Source organism: Equus asinus, chromosome 24 (genome assembly GCF_041296235.1).
Source record: "Equus asinus isolate D_3611 breed Donkey chromosome 24, EquAss-T2T_v2, whole genome shotgun sequence".
NCBI classification, from domain to species: Eukaryota; Metazoa; Chordata; class Mammalia; order Perissodactyla; family Equidae; genus Equus; species Equus asinus.
Window position 1 is genome coordinate 63,480,416 of NC_091813.1, and position 17,518 is coordinate 63,497,933.

General features: G+C 40.9%; 1 long non-coding RNA gene across 1 annotated transcript in view; it reads left to right on the forward strand.

Moving 5' to 3' along the window:
* The first annotated feature begins 507 nt into the window (after positions 1-507).
* The window catches only part of LOC139041849 (uncharacterized), a 37,726-nt gene continuing 20,715 nt past the window's right edge, over positions 508-17,518 (forward strand). Inside the window, exons 1-2 of the long non-coding RNA XR_011497865.1 lie at positions 508-686; positions 17,010-17,156. This is a non-coding gene — a long non-coding RNA (uncharacterized lncRNA). The remainder of the gene's footprint in view (positions 687-17,009; positions 17,157-17,518) is intronic.

Below are 17,518 nucleotides of genomic sequence, written 5' to 3' on the forward strand. Positions count from 1 at the left end.
TGTTTTTTCATAGAATAACAACCTTTCCATTTGACTCCATTGATCAAAAAGGCAAACAGTTATTAAACAGCGATTACTGATAATCTAAGCCAGGAGGGAAAAGGATCTAGAATTACTAAACATTTAAAAAATACAAATCACGTTTTCAAAATAAATCAATGATAGAAGCAGAGACCTGGAATCCTCAAAGTCACTGAGAGCTGCTGGGACCGAGCCTTACGGTGAATTCAGACAGGCGGGATCCCACAAACCCAGACCCCCGAGCGCGCACTGCAGCGCCACAGACACACCCCCGACACCAACAGGTCACTGGGTGAGTCCCCTTGCGTCTGGGGACAATTTTGTCTATTTATGCAAAGACAACAGGAGGTCTGAAGCGCACATTTCAAACACTGAATTGTTAACCCTGTAAAATCACCCCACGAATGCAGAACTGCTGCCACCCTAGGTCGAGGGCAAAAGCATGCAGCGACCAGCGGCTGCGCGAGGCACGTTGTCCGCGTGGACGCGCGGCGCTGCCTCTAGGATGCGCTGCATCACTGCGGGGCTGGGGTCGCTTGTCACGCAGGCAGCTGGCAAATCAGAGAAGCTGAACTCTGGAGGCCTCCAGTTCTCATGTGAGAATGAGGAATTTGGATCGGTTGGGTGTTTCCTAAGCCATGAGCCCTACGCATAGGATTCTATGGGTAAGTTTAGGAAAATTTCGGCTTAATGAGTTAAATAGGATTCTTTACTTCTATATTTCTCAGATTTCGTATATTAATGATCTTGTGACTCCCTCGAAAATGGAGATAAAGTAAGTGATGCTTTTCAAAGATGCCTGAACACAGGGAAGTGTTGAACCAGCGGGTCTAATTGTCCGCGATTCTGGGAAGAGAAGGAGGCTGTGAGATGTAGGAGCAGGGTGAGAGAGAGATGCTCAGCTCTGCCCCCAGAACCCCCTCCACGCATTCCCGGGAAGGGAGGAAGCTTCCCGAGAAGGGCCCCTTCCAGGACTCGTGGCAACGTCGGGGGTTATAATTTTGCGAAAACAAATGACACCAGCACTTTCTAATTAAGGCGAAAGTCGTGTTCAGGTGGAGTATGCGCTGACCTGTGATGTGCTGGCTTAGGTGCTGAAAAGTTAGTTCCACCCCCTCCAAATTCTTCAGCCGCTCACAGTGAATCCAGTCATGGTCTTTGTGTCGTGTTAAAATGCAAATATCCCAGGAGAGAGAGACCCTTAAACCTAATACATCCTAAATGTGTACGAAGCTGAAGCTGTCAGATCCTTTTCTGAGGGAAGGTTTTGATTAAAAAAAAAAAAAAGAAAGACAGAAAATGTGAATATAGGCTGTCGCAGAGGAAAGGCAGCAGAAAGAGGATTGTAGACACGGTGTGAAGGTCTCAGATTTTACTTGGTGGACTGTCTTAGGCTGACTTCCTCAGAAGCAGAGCCTGAGACAGGGGTTCTGGTGGAAGAGGTTTGTTGAGGGATTGCTCTGGGGGGAAAGAGGGTTGGGAAAGCAAGATCTGACAGGAGAAGTGAGCTAAGCAAAAATAAATTCTGCTGTTCCCTGGCTTCAGCCTGCCCCCCAGGGATGCTCTGGGCCACAACTGCCCCTGGAGTTAGTCTGACCCTGAAGCAGAGGCCAGCATCTTGTACCGAAGTACAAGATGTGCATGGTGGTCTATGTACAAGGCAGTCATTGGTTGCCAGCTGTTCCATCCTCCAGCCCTGGGGTGGGGCATAACCTTCCAGACCAGGAGACTCCCATTTAGCTGAGGGTGCTGTGCTAGCAAAGGGGACAGGTGTGAACCACAAGAAACCTACGTCACGGCAGCTGGGCGACGGGGGCCGCAGCCAGATGACGGGATCTGGGCGTGAGCTGTACCCACAGCACGCATGTTCAGAACTGGCTCTGTCTGCCTAACAAAATTTCAAGGAACTGGAACAGCTTATGAAATTCCTCCTGTTCCTCCTTCCCTTGGAGTCCTCGGGTTGATTAAAAGCCGTCTCTGGTGATGCGAGTCTGACATTTCCTTGGGGGAATTTTAACAATACTCTAAGCTCTTCTCTCAGTTCCAGTAATTATGAGGGTTAAAGGAATGGTGATGTTTTCCCGTCTGTAGAGATTATTTTCCTTTCTTTCTATCAAAAGGATTTTTTAAAGGTCACTTGACATGCCCATATCCTTTTGAGCGATGCTGAAGTTCTATAATGCAAATAAATAAATAAATAAATAAATAAAAATAAAAAGGAGGAAGGATTTATCTTTTGAAAAGAAAAAGCTAGTTTCATGGCATTCATCTTCTCACAAATTTGCCCACAGAAAAGTTAAAAAGAAATAGGAAAAGATAAAGAAAGAGAACTCTCTGCCTTTTGGATATTCTTTACCATAAAGCAATTCTAGATCTATTTCAAGGAGATTTCAAGGTAATCTTTTGTACTTCTTAGTATAAAGTAAGAGTGGTGTGCTTCTTATTGCAAAGGGAATTTAATTAATTTTCCTAATAATTATTATTTTGCTGTAAAGTCTTTTCTTTGTGTGCCTTGGAGAACTGTTAAAGGCTTAGGTTTTCTCTTTGAAAAGCCTCCATTTCCCTTTTCTAAGTATTTCTCAAATAATGGGAGAAATTCTGCTTCTTCCATTTCCTGATTTCTGCTGGTGTTTGGCAAGCTTATTTAGGTGTTCTCGGCATCCTGGGCTGTCCATAAAGTGACATTTCTTGTCCTCCTGGAAATGCTTCAGGGAAAGGTCTGTGAATGTTTCTGGAAGATCTTATCAGAGGCAGTCTGCTCTCTGGAAGCCCAGGCACAGAGCCAGGAATCTTAGCAAAGTCTGGGTCAGTAAGAAGGCGAAGACACTCCTCACGTGTCTCTGTTGAGAGAGTTTGTCCCTTGCCCTCATCAGACTGTACGATCTTTTGTCAAAAGGGAATTTTCTTTTATTCTCCAAGAGCCTTGCTCAAAGAGGCACTTAAAGTGAATTACAAACCTCCACGCCTTCCTGCCTGCTGGTCAGACTATATTCCTTTTGATGGTGTGTGTGTGTGTGTGTGTGTGGTGCGGGGGGAGGGGTAGGGGGTGGTGTGGAGGGTGGGGTGCCTTGTGGCCAAACTGCTATCTTTTGCTTCTCTGTGTCTTATTTTCAAAATCTGTGCCTTTAATTTTCCAGGCTTTGGCTCAATATTCAAGGTTTAGCCCTTGGAATTCCACCCCCCCCCCAAAAAACCTCCTATTTTCTCTCTCAAAAAAAGCCTGATTTATGTAAATAAATAGTACTACGGCTTCCAAGCAATGGGTCTGCTGTGAATTTTCACAATCCATGCGGCAGTGCATTTGATGTCAGACCCTCTCCCCTGGAAAGCAGTGTACGTCCAAGCATTCTAGTGAGGCCAGCTGCAGCTAGAAGGTGGAATTGTGCAAGCAAAAACAGGGAACAGCAGCTTCCTGACATAGCCAAACACTGACCCCAGTACATTAGTACCTCTTTGTAGGATTAAACTGAATGCCATGGATAGAGCTAAATGTTTCCGGCAGGTGTGGAGAGCCAGAAGCCATCCTTGCCAGCTAGCTGCACATCCAGGCCTGTCAAGAAGACTACACAAACGGTGACTCATCCTTCATCCTTCTTACATGTCAGAGAGAAAACGGGGGTCCTCAGCTACAATTGCCACCAATTTTCTTCTAAACTCCGTTAGCACCCATTCTTTCCTTTTCCCCTCCTGCCTCAGAAGATGAACAGTTCCTCCTTCCATTTCATGCCAATCCTGGAAAATGTCTAATTACCAGGACATGGGGTAAATGTCCTCTCTTGTGTGACTCCTTGGCTGATTCAGCATCTGTCACATCTGTTGGTCCCCATCTGCGAGCCTCTGTTCTGGCGCTGCTTTCCCTGCTCTGTATCTCTGGACACATCTCTCTCTTCCACTGGAGCGTGAGCTGCTCGAGCGTGGAGACTCTGCCTTATTTGTGTTCATCTTCAGAATGTGGCGCAGTGTTTGCCCACGGTACCTGCTCCTTAGGGTGTTGTAGAATAAGTAACAGAATGAGTCATCTGTTCCAAGGACATTCAAATCGAAGTGGTACAGAAATGTATGGGAGAAAGAAAATTTGTTGATGGGGGTATCTGTAAGAAAGCAACTGTAATGACCTGGTTGATAAGTAATGAGCCCCTGAATAGCCACAGTGGCAAGTAGAAAGGCCGTGATGCAGACTAGTAAGGAGGGCATGGAGTCAGAGAAGATTCCAGCTGTGGAAGCCATTGGCAAATCTTGATAGTGTTCATTCATTCATTCAGAGTATATAGTGTCACTTCTCATGCCAGGTACTCTTCTAGAGCCTGGGGACACCGAGAGAGACAAAACAAACAAACAATAAAGAAAGAAACTCAGTGGAAGAATCAGATTTCAGGGAGGAATAAAAGTTATACACTTAACTGTTTTTAGCTTATCAAGATTGGCAGGTAGTGCGCTGTTGGAAACGGAGTGATGGAGCTTTGGAGAGAGTTTAGATGTTTAGATAAATATTTGGGAATCATTTTGCAAAAGAAATAGTTAATTTAGGATTCCCAAGGGTAATGATTGCAGGAAGAATTAAGGAGAAGATAGAGTCTTGTGAAATTTTTGAAATATAACTTTTGAAACATAAAGAAAAAAATCCTACAAACATTTGGGCAAGAGGAACAGTGGTTACCTCTTTTGGGGGAGCACAGGCTAAGACGTATGAAGGCAGAAGCTGAGGGAGTCATCAGGAGTGGCCACAAATATTTTGATTTTCTCTTCCTTCTGGGGACATAATGGGATTACCTGTCCTTAACCCTCTTGGAATGAAGTGAGACTCTGTGACTTGCACCACGGGAGGAGTGATGAAGCGGGCTTCTTGCTGAAATCCTAAGAGACAGAGCATAGTTTGCCCACTCCCTTTCTCTCCTGTGTGCTCATTAAAGCACATACATAGGAGAAGCCCTCTGCTAGGCTGGATTCCTGAGTGACTACCTGCGTAGGGCCACTCTACTGACCTGTGACAGACATACAGCATGAGTGAAAAATAAATCTTTGTTGTTTAAGCCGCTAAGCTTTCAGGGTTGTTTGTTACTGCAGCAGAACCCAAACTATCCTGACTGATACTCTAAACTGTTCTAATCAAGAACAGACTATCTGTATACCACATGGTCCTTCAGGGTCACCGGTCCCTTCCATTTTATGGCCCTCCCATCCCCCCAGTGTGTTTCCTCATCCGCGTGGTTAGAGATGGTTCACCAGCTCCACATCTGCATCCCAGCCCTAGGGGAGAGACAAAGGGCAATCAGTTTACTTGGAGGGAAGTGAAGTTAAAGTTGTGCACATCACTCCTCCTCATGTTCCATTCATGAGAATCTGGTCCCAAGGTCACACCAAGGAGCATGGGAGACTGGGAAAAGAAGTAACTAGCTGGGTGGTCCTGTGCCCTACTAAATCTGGAGGAGAGTAGGATGAGTTCTGTTACTAAAAAGAAGGAGAGAATGGCTACTGGGGATCATTTGTAGTGTCTACTGCAGGGTACATAGCATGTCCAAAGGACTGAAGTAAACATAACATAGTTATGGCTGAAGAATATAGTGCAACATGGAGAGTGCCTCAGAGGGAGAAAGTCAAATACCGTATGATCTCACTCATAAGTAGAAGATAAAAACAATGACAAACAAACACATAGCAATGGAGATTGGATTGGTGGTTACCATAGGGGAAGGGGGGGAGGGCAAAAGGGGTGATTAGGCTCACATGTGAGGGGATGGACTATAATTAGTTTTTGGGTGGTGAACATGATATAAACTACACAGAATTTGAAATATATATGATGTACATCTGAAAGCTATATAATGTTATAATTCAACATTACTGCACTTAAAAAAATAATAAAAAATTTTTTAAAAAAGAGACTGCAGAGGTAAATGGGGCCAAGACCAAAGAGGGTCTTCCAAGATTTATTTAAATGTAGTGGAAAGCCACTGAAGAGTTTTAAGTGGGTGTGACACAGACAGATTTTTATTTTAAAAGATTTTTCTGGGCCCAGCCCTGTGGCTGAGTGGTTAAGATCACACACTCTATTTCGGTGGCCCAGGGTTTTGCTGGTTTGGATCCTGGGTGCCAACATAACACCACTCGTCAGGCCATGCTGAGGTGGCATCCCACATGCCACAACCAGAGGCACTCACAACTAGAATATACAACTATGTATCGGGTGGGAGGCTTTGGGAAGAAGAAGAAGGGAAAAAAAAGAAGATTGACAACTGATGTTAGCTGAGGTGCCAATCTAAAAAAAAAGATTCTCCTGGTTGTGGGAGGGAGGATGAATTGAAGAAGACCACACAGGATTAGTTTTGCAGGATCTAGGTGAGAGCTGGTGGTGACTTGGACTGGGGCCGGGGCCATGGAGGTAGGGAGATGAATTCCACAGTTAGGTAGAACACAGAAGCAAGAATAACGAAAATGTGGATGAGGGAGAAAGGAGCTGAGGGAAAGGGGAGAGTTAAAGATGTTCCTGTGTTTTTCTGGCTTTAGAATTGAGGTGGATAGTTCCATCATTTTCTGGGGGGAACATTCTGGCAGAGCAGGTTTCCTGGGGAAGAGATGAGTGTCATTTTGACCATATTGTGTTGAATGTGTCTGTGGGACATTCAAATGGAGACAGCTGGAGTTAGTTATACATCTCTGGGCTTGGGTTCAGGAGAGACATCTAGGATAAGTCTAAAGAACGGGGAATTGCTGGCATATGGATGAGAATTAAATCCAAGGAAGTGGATTGACATGACCCAGGGTAAGTGAGTTAGGAAGAAAAAGGGAGCTCTGAAGAATATCAACATGTAAGGGAAGGGAAGAGAAGGAGGAGCCAACTCTCATAATTGAGAAAAAAGTGCCATAAGGAAGGCAAAAAATCAGGAGCTATGTAGCTTCACAGATGCCGAAGGAAGCAAGAGTTCCAAGGAGAGAGTGAGAAAAGTATGAAAACTTGCTGAGAAGTAAAGCACATCAGTGCAGAAAGTGAAATTAGATAAAATCTAGTCCATACGGCAAAGGCAGAAAGCAAAGGAAACTGCCAGTCAGTATAGAAAAATAGGAAGTATGCAACACAAGGATTGAAGTTAGATCTCATATGACAACAGTATCCTGAAAGGTATAGGATAAAGCAAAGATTTTCAGATTGTTTTAAAAATCCAAATGAAAATATATATTGTTTGTAGGATGCTTGGCAGAAACACAAGATCTCATTAACAGGTTTTGGTAGAATAAGAAAACATTGATTAGAAAACTTGAATAGCAAAATTAATAAATAAATATGGAATGGTTGATTCCACAAAGAAACCATTCCAGGTCCAGGAGTTCAGACACTGATTAAATTAGAAAATCTGTAAGATAAAAAATGTTCTGAAAAAAATCATCAAAATGAACTCAAAACCAGATTTTTTTTAGGAAAACCTCAACAAATAATCAGCATAAAAGGAACTGAAAATATTTTTTATAAAGATTTGAGGGTTGAAAGTCTCATCTGTTATGTCTTATAAGTTTAACAAATAGTTTATTTTCTTGCTACATAAATGAGTCCAGAGCATGGAAAAAACTGAAACAGTTTTCAAAATTAGAAGAAATAAATTGGGCCTTATCAACATTAAAAACTTTTAGGGCTAGCCCAATGCTGCAGCAATTAAGTGCATGCATTCTGCTTTGGTGGCCTGGGATTCGCTGGTTCGGATCCCAGGTGTGGACCTCGGCACCGCTACTCAAGCCATGCTGTGGCAGATGTCCCACATATAAAGTAGAGGAAGATGACCATGAATGTTAGCTCAGGGCCAGTCTTCCTTAGCAAAAAGAGAAGGATTGACAGTGGATGTTAGCTCAGGGCTAATCTTCCTCAAAAAAAAAAAAAATTAAAAACTTTTGTGCATCAAAGGATATCATCAAGAAAGTAAAAAACGACCCACTGAATGGGAGAAAATATTTGCAAATCATATACCTGATAAAGCCTTAGTATCCGAAATATACAAAGAACTTTTACAACTTGATAACAAAAAGACAAATAACCTAATTTAAAAATGAACAAGGGGATTGAACAGACATTTCTCCAAAAAAGACATACAAATGGCCAGTAATCCCGTGAAAAGACTCAATGTCATTAGTCATTAGGAAAATGCAAATCAAAATCACAACGAGGCCCCAGCCTGGTGGTGTAGTGGTTAAGTTTGCATGCTCCACTTTGGTGGTCCAGGATTCACTGGTTCATATCCTGGGCACAGACCTACACACAGCTCATCAAGCCATGCTGTGGTGGCATCTCACATAGCAGAAGTAGAAGGACTTACAACTAGGATATACAAGTATGTGCTGTGGCTTTAGGGAGAAAAAAAAAAGAGGAAGATTGGCAACAGATGTTAGTTCAGGGCCAAACTTCCTCACTAAAAAGCATACATTTAAAACACACACACACAAAAGCCACAATGAGACAACACTTCTCACCCACTAGGATGGTAAGAATTGCTGTTGTTCAAAACCACGAACTCAACTTTCACCTTAAGAAACTAGAAAAAAGAGCAAATTGAACACAAATTAAACAGAAGAAAGGAAATAGTAACAATCAGAGCAGAAAAAGTGAAATAGAAGACAGAAAAGTAATATAGAAAATGAATGCAGCATAAAATTGGTACACTGAAGAGATTAATAAAATTGATGTATCTCTAGATCGATTAATTAGAAAAGAGAGAGAGAGAGAGAAGACACAAATATCCAACATCAGGAATGAGAGAGGTGACATGACTACCATTCTGTGCATACTAAACGGATAACAAGGGAATATTATGAAGAATCTTATGCCAATAAACTTGGCAACTTCTATGAAATGAATAAATCACTTGAAATACAGAAACTATCAAATATTATTCAAGAAAAAGTAGATAAACTATGTCTATCAAAAAAATTGAATTTGTAGTAAAATCTTAACCACGAGGACTCGGATGAAAGAAATCAAAGATCTAAATAAATGGAGAGATATTCCATGTTCATGGATAGGAAGGCTCGATATTATTAAGGTCTCAGTTCTTCCCAAATTGATCTATATGTTCAATGCAAGTCAAATCAAAATCCCAAGTTATTTTGTGGACATTGACAAACTAATTCTAAAGTTTATCCAGAGAGGCAAAAGACCAGAATAGCCAACACGATATTGAAGAACAAACACAGAAGACTGATGCTACCTGACTTGAAAACTTGTTATAAAGCTACAGTATTCAACAAAATGTGGCATTGGCCAAATAATAGACAAATGGATCAATGGAACAGGATGGAGAGCACAGGAATGGACCCACATAAATACAGTCAACTGATCTTTGCCAAAGGAGAAAATTCAATGGAGAAAAGACAATCTTTTCAATAAATGGTGCTGGAATAACTGGACATCCACAGGCAAAAGAATGAATCTAGACTTTTCACAAAAATTAACTCAAATGGATCATAGATCTAAATGTAAATTACAAAGCTATAAAACTTCTGAAAGGTAACATTGGAGATACTCTAAATGATCTTGGATTTGACAATGAAGTTTTAGATACAACACCTAAAGCACAATCCATGAAAGAAAAAAATGTCAGACTTCATTAAAATTAAAAACTTCTGCTCTGTGAAAAACACTGCTAAGAGGAGGAGAAGAAACGGTACAGACTGGGAGAAAATTTTTGCAACACACATAACTGATAAAAGACATATCAAAAACATAAAAAAAGAACTCTTAAATCTCGACAATAAGAAAACAAACAACCCAATTGAAAAATGGGCAAAAGAGATGAACAGACACTTCACCAAAGAAGATATACAGATGGCAAATAAACATAGGAGGATATGTTATGCATGTTATGGAAAGATGTTATTAAAATAAGCTCAATATCATCTGTCAATGGGGAATTGCAAATTTAAAGAAAATAATAAGATACCACTATATATCTATTAGAATGGTTAAAATCCAAAACCACTATTGACAGTGTTCCAGAAAAAACATCTTGCATTCTTAAAGAATGCTGACAGCAGCATTGTAATAGGAAAAAAACTGGAAATAACCAAAATGTCTGTCAGTAGAAGAATAGCTCAATATATTGAAGTGTATTCACACAATGGAATATTACAGAGCAGTTTAAACAAATGAATTATGGCCATAAGAAACAACAGGGACGAATCATAGAAACAAAGTTGAGTCAAAAAAGCAAGCAGTAGACTATTATATAGTGCATGAAACAATTTTCATAAAGCAAATGTAAACGATATATCATTTAGGGACGGATTCATATGTGAAAAATTTTTGAAACCCTAAGAGAAAACTAAATTCAAAACTAGCTATTAGACTCTTCGGGGGCACGAGGTAGAAGGAGGTGAGGCCACAGGTGGGCACCATGATTGTCTGGCCGTGTCCCAGCTCTTAAGTTAGGTGGTGATTTCACTTTTTAAAAAATTATATTTCAGACCTTATAAGTTTTATACATTATTTTGTATGTATCAAGTATAACATACTTTAAACATTTTGAAAAGGGGTCTACACATAACCCAACACTGAGAAACACCGTCCCAGAGGACGTCCATGATTTTTATCTTTTAAAAAGTTCAAAATCAGTGTGAACAAGTCTCTCACATGCCATTAAAAAAATCCCGAACAAAGTACTTTCAGAAGGCTAAATTTTTACTAATATAACTTTTTATTAGATACTTTTGGTACTTGTAAAATGTACTTTTAGTTAACCGAATGAGTTATATTCTCAAAACGTTAAAAGTCATTTTCCAAAAATTATAGCTTTTGCTTGGGAAACATTGAGCTTTTGGCTCTTATTTCTAATAGTACTAAAAATAGCGGGGCCAGGCTCTGTTAAGATAATTACTGTTGTGTGACAATGAATCATGTTGCCTGCACATAGAGGAACACTGATCGTTTTATTCTTTATGCATTTAGCTCATCTGAAAGTAATCTCACATCCCTTGGGTCCAGGGGGCCAAAGCCAGCCCCTTATACTCCCAGTAAATATTGTTATCAGACCCACACGAAGAATGTTCCCACAGGCCCTGACACTTGTACTGATAAGGAACTAGTTCTCTATTAAAATCAATAAATAAGCAGGGTTCTATTTTGAATTCAAAGAGTTTTATTCATACTTGATACCAGCCTCAAAGGCTGAGTAGAGATCAACAAATCTGAACAACCCCACTCTCTTAGCAGATTTTTCCATGCGGTGCTACTAACAGGAGAAGAGCCACAGCTGTCAGCTTAAGAAGCCCAGATTTATTAAGAAAGAAATTGATGTAGACGTTCCCTGGAATGTCCAAAGTGTTATTGGTTAAAATATGGCACAGTGAAGGTTTACCTTTTACTTTTTAAGAAGAGGATAGATTATACTATGTGTCCAAGCAAATAATGGCATCAGAAAGGGCATGCATGTTCCTGAACAGGTCCAGAGGCAGGCAATACTTCCTACATACTTATTTTTTCTAGAGGTTTTCATAAAACCTTGGGAGAATTTCTGACTCTAGTCAGAAAGAATTCCTAGATTTTTAAAAATACTTTTCAGCATTTCATGACTTTTAGACAATAAACACATTGGTCAAATGCCATTTCCATTTTAATTCAACCTCCCTCAGCTGAGTGAGCATGGGATTTTGACCTGAAAAAAAGCTGAACATATTTTACAAACTTTGAATGTGTGAAAAGTGGCAGAGCAAGAACCACGTTCATTCTCGACACGATGGAGGCTGGCGCTTTACGGGTGGCTTTCTATGGGCTTGGCACGAGGCTGAGCACCTTGCGTACTTCTCTCACTCGTCCTCAGATCACTGTGAGGTTGGTGTTATTATTATCTCCATTTTACAGATGAAGTTTAGAGCCTTAGAGTTTGAAAAATTACACCACTGAATCCGGAGTCTGGCCACTTCACCACTCCTATAAATGAACAAACACAAAATGTAAATCTTAGCAAGATGGTGGATCTACAGGAGCTACAGAGAAAATTAGCATCTATCAGTCCTATTAGTAGCATAGTTGGCTCCTTCCAAGGAGATCAGAGGAACAGTTTGGAAGATTTGGCATCCTCATCCTGTTCTCCTCCAGGTTTCCTCTCTACCTCTGACTGTGAGTTATCAGTTGTTTCCCAGCTCCTTATGGGGCACTACCCAGTGCTCACCAATCAATACCATCCCTTCATCAATTTAGCTATTGGTCCACCAAACAACTCAACAAACACACATTGAATTCCCACTCTAGATGTAGCATAAGCAGATAAACAAGGCAGGATGCCTGTCTAGTCGGGAGAGAAGGTGTTAGGGAAGTGGTGCATTCAAACATCCTCCATCGGTGGGGCAGCACTCCCTCTCTCCTGAACTCGCTTAGTGCTCACTTTGGGCTCATATATGCCTTGTGACATACACCTCGTGACATATGCCTTGTGAAATATCTTGAAGTATTTACGTTTTCAAGTGTGTGTATCTTTTATTCTCTTAGATGCTGTAAACTCCTTCATGATCAAGCAAGGTGATGCCTTACTCCAGGGGATGCTGGAGCAATGCTGAGCATCTTCACAGACCTGACTAGTGTGGCATTGTATTTGCAGATATTTATAGTGAAGTCTAGAAATGAAAAGAATTTTCTATAAGAGTTTAAAAAGTACCAACTTTTTTTTTCTGCTTTTTCTCCCCAAATCCCCCCAGTACATAGTAGTATATTTTAGTTGTGGGTCCTTCTAGTTGTGGTATGTGGGACGCCACCTCAACATGGTCTAATGAGCGGGGCCATGTCCACGCCCAGGATCCCAACCAGCGAAACCCTGAACAGCCAAAGTGGAGCATGTGAAATCAACCACTAGGCCAGGGGCCAGCCCCCCCAACTTTTGACACTTGTAATGCTTGAAAGAACTCTATGCGACCAAAAGACAGCTACAAATCTAAAATATTACATTTAAAACAGAAAACTACATCAATTTGCACTAAATTATAAACCCTAACTAACGTAGTAATTTTACTGTATGTGAGAGAATGACCTTTTTGGATATTTTTGTTTCAAGGATTACTAGAATTATTTATGTGATACTTTATAAACACGATGAGTATAAAAATTTTCACTATTAGACACAACTAGAAATTCCAGATCCTTAGCAATCAACATTTCCATTTCTACAAAACTGTGCTAAGGAAATAATCAAATATGGGCACAAAAACTTAAGAATAAGCATGTTCAACATAGTATTATTTATAGAATACTAAAAAGCTTTGGGATAAAAATAAAATAACCAGCAAGAGGAGAATGGACTATTAGGCAGACATATAAAATGTTTTCATGAAATAGTTAATAATATGCAAAAATATTAATGTTAAGTTAAAAAGAAAAGATAAGGACTAGCAGACGACCATGGTAATATTATTCTGTGATAACCAAGCCCCTGCCACCATGGATGCCTTCCAGTAGCCATATTTGTTTTCTGTGACCCTGACCCACTACCCAATGAATTTAGGATTAGGATTGACATTGAAAGATACTCGTCTCGGCTGGCCCCACACATGTAGCTGTGTGCACATAGAGTTGGGGGTGGGGGAGGGACAGAGGGAGAGAGAGGCTAGTAGATGCCTGGATTCCTGATGGCTTCAAGTGCTGTATCCAGGCTCTCAGTGGCACCGCTTCAATTCTTTCCCTTTCCACTTAAGCTGGTGCCATTGCATTGAAAAAATTACTCACATTACAACTGGGTAAGCAAAGAAAATGTAAATACTTTTCATCTTGAAAAAAATCTGATCTTCCTTACAAGCTCCCCTGGGTAGTGGGAACATTGTGTTTTAGGTATATCCAGTAAATGCAGTGTAATCCAATGATTTAGAGCCTCTGCAGGTAACTCATTTCCTACGGATGACTGAGTATTTTGTATTTTAGATTAGCTCCCCCTCACTGCTCTTTTCCAAAATGGTGTCTGGGAATTTAGAGGGCTTACATCAATTCAGTGTCCTTCTGGCATCCATTGCTGAAACATGGCACCAGCATAGCTGGAGGTCTGTTCCTTCATGGTTTAGCTAGCCTGGTAAGCCCTGCTTACTGACCCATCACTTCCTCAGCTTTACTCTTGCTGTGGGCCCCTGAAATTTGGCTGTATCTTCTATTCTAGCAGTACGTTTCCCAGCTTCAGGGTCTCTTTGTCCTAAAGATGGTAATCTCCTCCAGCAAATGTCTAGCCAAATGCTGACTCATTTTTGAACACCTTTGGGGTATTCGGGAGATTCTGAGATCCCATCCACGCCATATAGAAACTGAGGATGGCTTGGAAGAGCCAAATTGAAGCACACTGTTTGTCTATCTTGGTGGTGGAGGCTACATTTCCAAATGGGAAGTGGGCAATGGCCCCTTCCCTTCACAGCCCCTCTCTGCCTCCTCCTTCTGGGACCTTGGCCAGAGATGAGGCACAACATCATGTCTAACCATGGATTTGTTTCTCTTTTTCTTTCTTCCTCTTCTTACAAGCCACCAGAATCAGAAGGGATGGGCTTTCTTCCCTTCATCTTTCTTAACATTCTCCTACATCATATGCTCCACCTTCCAGTGGTCATACTCAACCTGCTCCCTTCCCTGGGGCTGTGGTAGCTGATGAGGTGGAGATGAGGGAGAAATCAGCCTCCCAGTAAGGGAGGTGTCAGGATTGGAAGATACCTATCAAATGAATGATGTAGATTCTTATTGCTGGGAAACTAAAAGACCAAGACAGCAGGATACATGACTTCATGCAGAAGATTATTCTAGATCTGTAAAAACACACATTCAAAGGCTCTTTTGACCACTATCTCTGCTTTTTTTAGATTTGAAGTGTGTGACTGTGCTTCTTGTTAACTGAGAGTCTTTGTTATAGAAAGTTCAGCTAAAAAGACTGCAAGGTTAAGCTTCATGCTTTGAATGTACATTTATTCTTCTGAGACCCCCATGTGTCCGTCTTGGCTATGGTTTCTGCCAATGTTTTCTTGTAATTACTTGACTCCTGTAGATTAGATACTGACCTCAGCTTCTTCACTGAAGAGAGACAACAGATTCAGAAAGGTTCTCTGAAAGGTCTTTGTAGCCACGTTGCCTGGTGATTCTACAAAGGCTGAAGCTGGGGGAAAGTGGGAGGAAGGAGGAAACTGTCTTTCCGTACTCGCTTTCATCTTCTCCACAAAGCTTTTCCTGAAGCAGTCTGATCCATCTTCCTCTAGCTCACAAGAACTTGAAATGCTTTTCTTGCTCTCTCTTCCTGATCCTGTCACCTTAGGCAAGTTATTTAACCCCTCATGCATAAAACCATGGTTATAACAGTGCATACTTCAAAGGGATTTGAAGGTTTGACCAGAAAGAGAAAAGCTTTCAAGATCCTGAGGGATTCTGGGCACCCCCAGGTCACTGTGCGGCCAGGGCTTCCTGCCTGAACTGCCAACTGGACCCGGTAAGAGTTCTCCACCTCACCTTCTTCATGAGTGCCTCCCCAGATCAGGAGGTCAAGTACAGTGAGATGAAAAGGGCTAAAATGGATTGATCAGTGTCTTGTGAAGCCTAAGTGTTGGGAAAAGAGACATGGTGTGGATTGGGATACCAAAGTTGGGATCCTGCTTGGGGTTCTCACTAGCTCCACGAGCTTGGGGCAGCTCACGTGGCCTCTCTGAGCCTTAGTTTCCCGCTAAGTGCAAGCTGTAAATCTGCTCTTCCTGGGAAGATCACTGGAAGTGAACAGACGGTTTTCAGAAAAAACAAAACAAAAGCCTGAATGGTGAATAAACATGTGCACTTATAAGTAAGGAAATGCACATTAAAACAACAAGGTATGCCTCAGATTGGCAAAGATTTTGAGGTATGACAATATTGAATATTGGTCAAAATATCGAGAAATAGGAGTTGCATTGATATAATTCCTATGGAGATAAATTTGTTTATATTGAGTAAATTTGAAAATGTATTCACCTGACCACTGAATCATCCCACTTCGTGTGTACTCTAGAAAGTTCTTTTGCATATGAGCCCAAGGAAACATGCACAAGGATATTTATTTGAGTACTTCTCATAACAATAAAAATTTGAAACCCAAAATATATATCAAAGAGGAATAGATAATTAAATATTCATGCAACTGAATACTACATAGCAGTTAAAAGGAATGAATAAGATTATATATATTATACTTATAATATATTTCATTTTGACATGGATAAATTTTAAAAGCCTAATGTTATTGTCCAGTTATATGTATCCATTACTATTTATATAAATTAGAAATATTCTTTCACACAAAACACTGTGTTTAGATATATATATATTAGGCTGCTAATATACATAAAAATGAAGTGGTAATGGTAATGGTTGCCTCCAGGGGGAAGGAGGGAAATGAGACTAGAAATGAGGGTAAAGGAGATTTCAACCATTTGTGATGTTTTATTCTTTTAATAAGAAAGAAAAGCAAACGCGATCAAATGTTAATAATTCTGTACTTGACTGTATTTTTAATTTTCTTAAAATAAAGATTATCATTATTCTTGACTAATACTTGTAGTCATCATTACTGTGACTTCAAACAGATTTATTAAATTAAAGAGAAACAATGCAAGTGAACCCAGCATTTACATAATTAATCTGTGAAAGCAATTTAAGTTCGATTTATAAGGCTTCCTACTGTCCGATTGTCAGGAAGGAGACACAAGGAGAAAGGCTCGGGCAGAGATGGGAGCCATGGTAGGTATCCCATGACGTAAAGAAGACGTTTAGGACACACCTTCCCCAGGGCATCTTTTATAGACTTAAAACTGCTTATTTTGTTTCTTTGTGACATCTTTCCCTTCCTCCTTCTCTGTCAAGACCACTTTGGATGCTCATGTTAAACTGAGCCCATCTGTATAAAAACGTTGAAGTTGGGAGGGATGGGCCAAGATTGACCTTGGCATCCCACACATCCCTGGACGTCGACTGAGCAGCACCACAACCCGCCCTGCCTGCCCCAGCTAAACAAACCTCGTATTTGTTTTCTTATCAGGCTTTCAGTGATCCGTGGTTTGCAAGGTTGTCATCCATTCTACGAACAGAGTATCAACAGCGTGTGAACATGGCAGCACTGAAATGTGACATTCAATCAGAGAAACACTGAGGCCAAGTCCAAGAAATCCCCCAGCCCTTCCAACAGGTCAGTCATCACCCTTATCAGGCCATGTGGTTTCTTCCCGAAGTGAATTTTCAACCGAGGCTGTCTGTTATCTCATTAATGAATCAAGGAAAGGGCATTAAAAGAGGAAGAGAAGATGTTTTGAGACATTTCAAGTTCCTGAACTTTCTCCTTTCGGTTGCAGTGATAGGAACTCAGGGATGGAGGAGTTTGGGAGAGGGCAATCTGAAGTCACTGGGGCAACTACAATGACATAGACTTCTACACCTCACAGAAATCCCTGAGGTCACTATCCAAACTGACCAGGGCCCAAAGGGCAGTATGGGAAAAAAATGATCCCAGATCTGAAAGAAAGTGGATATGAGATGACAAAGGATCCAAAT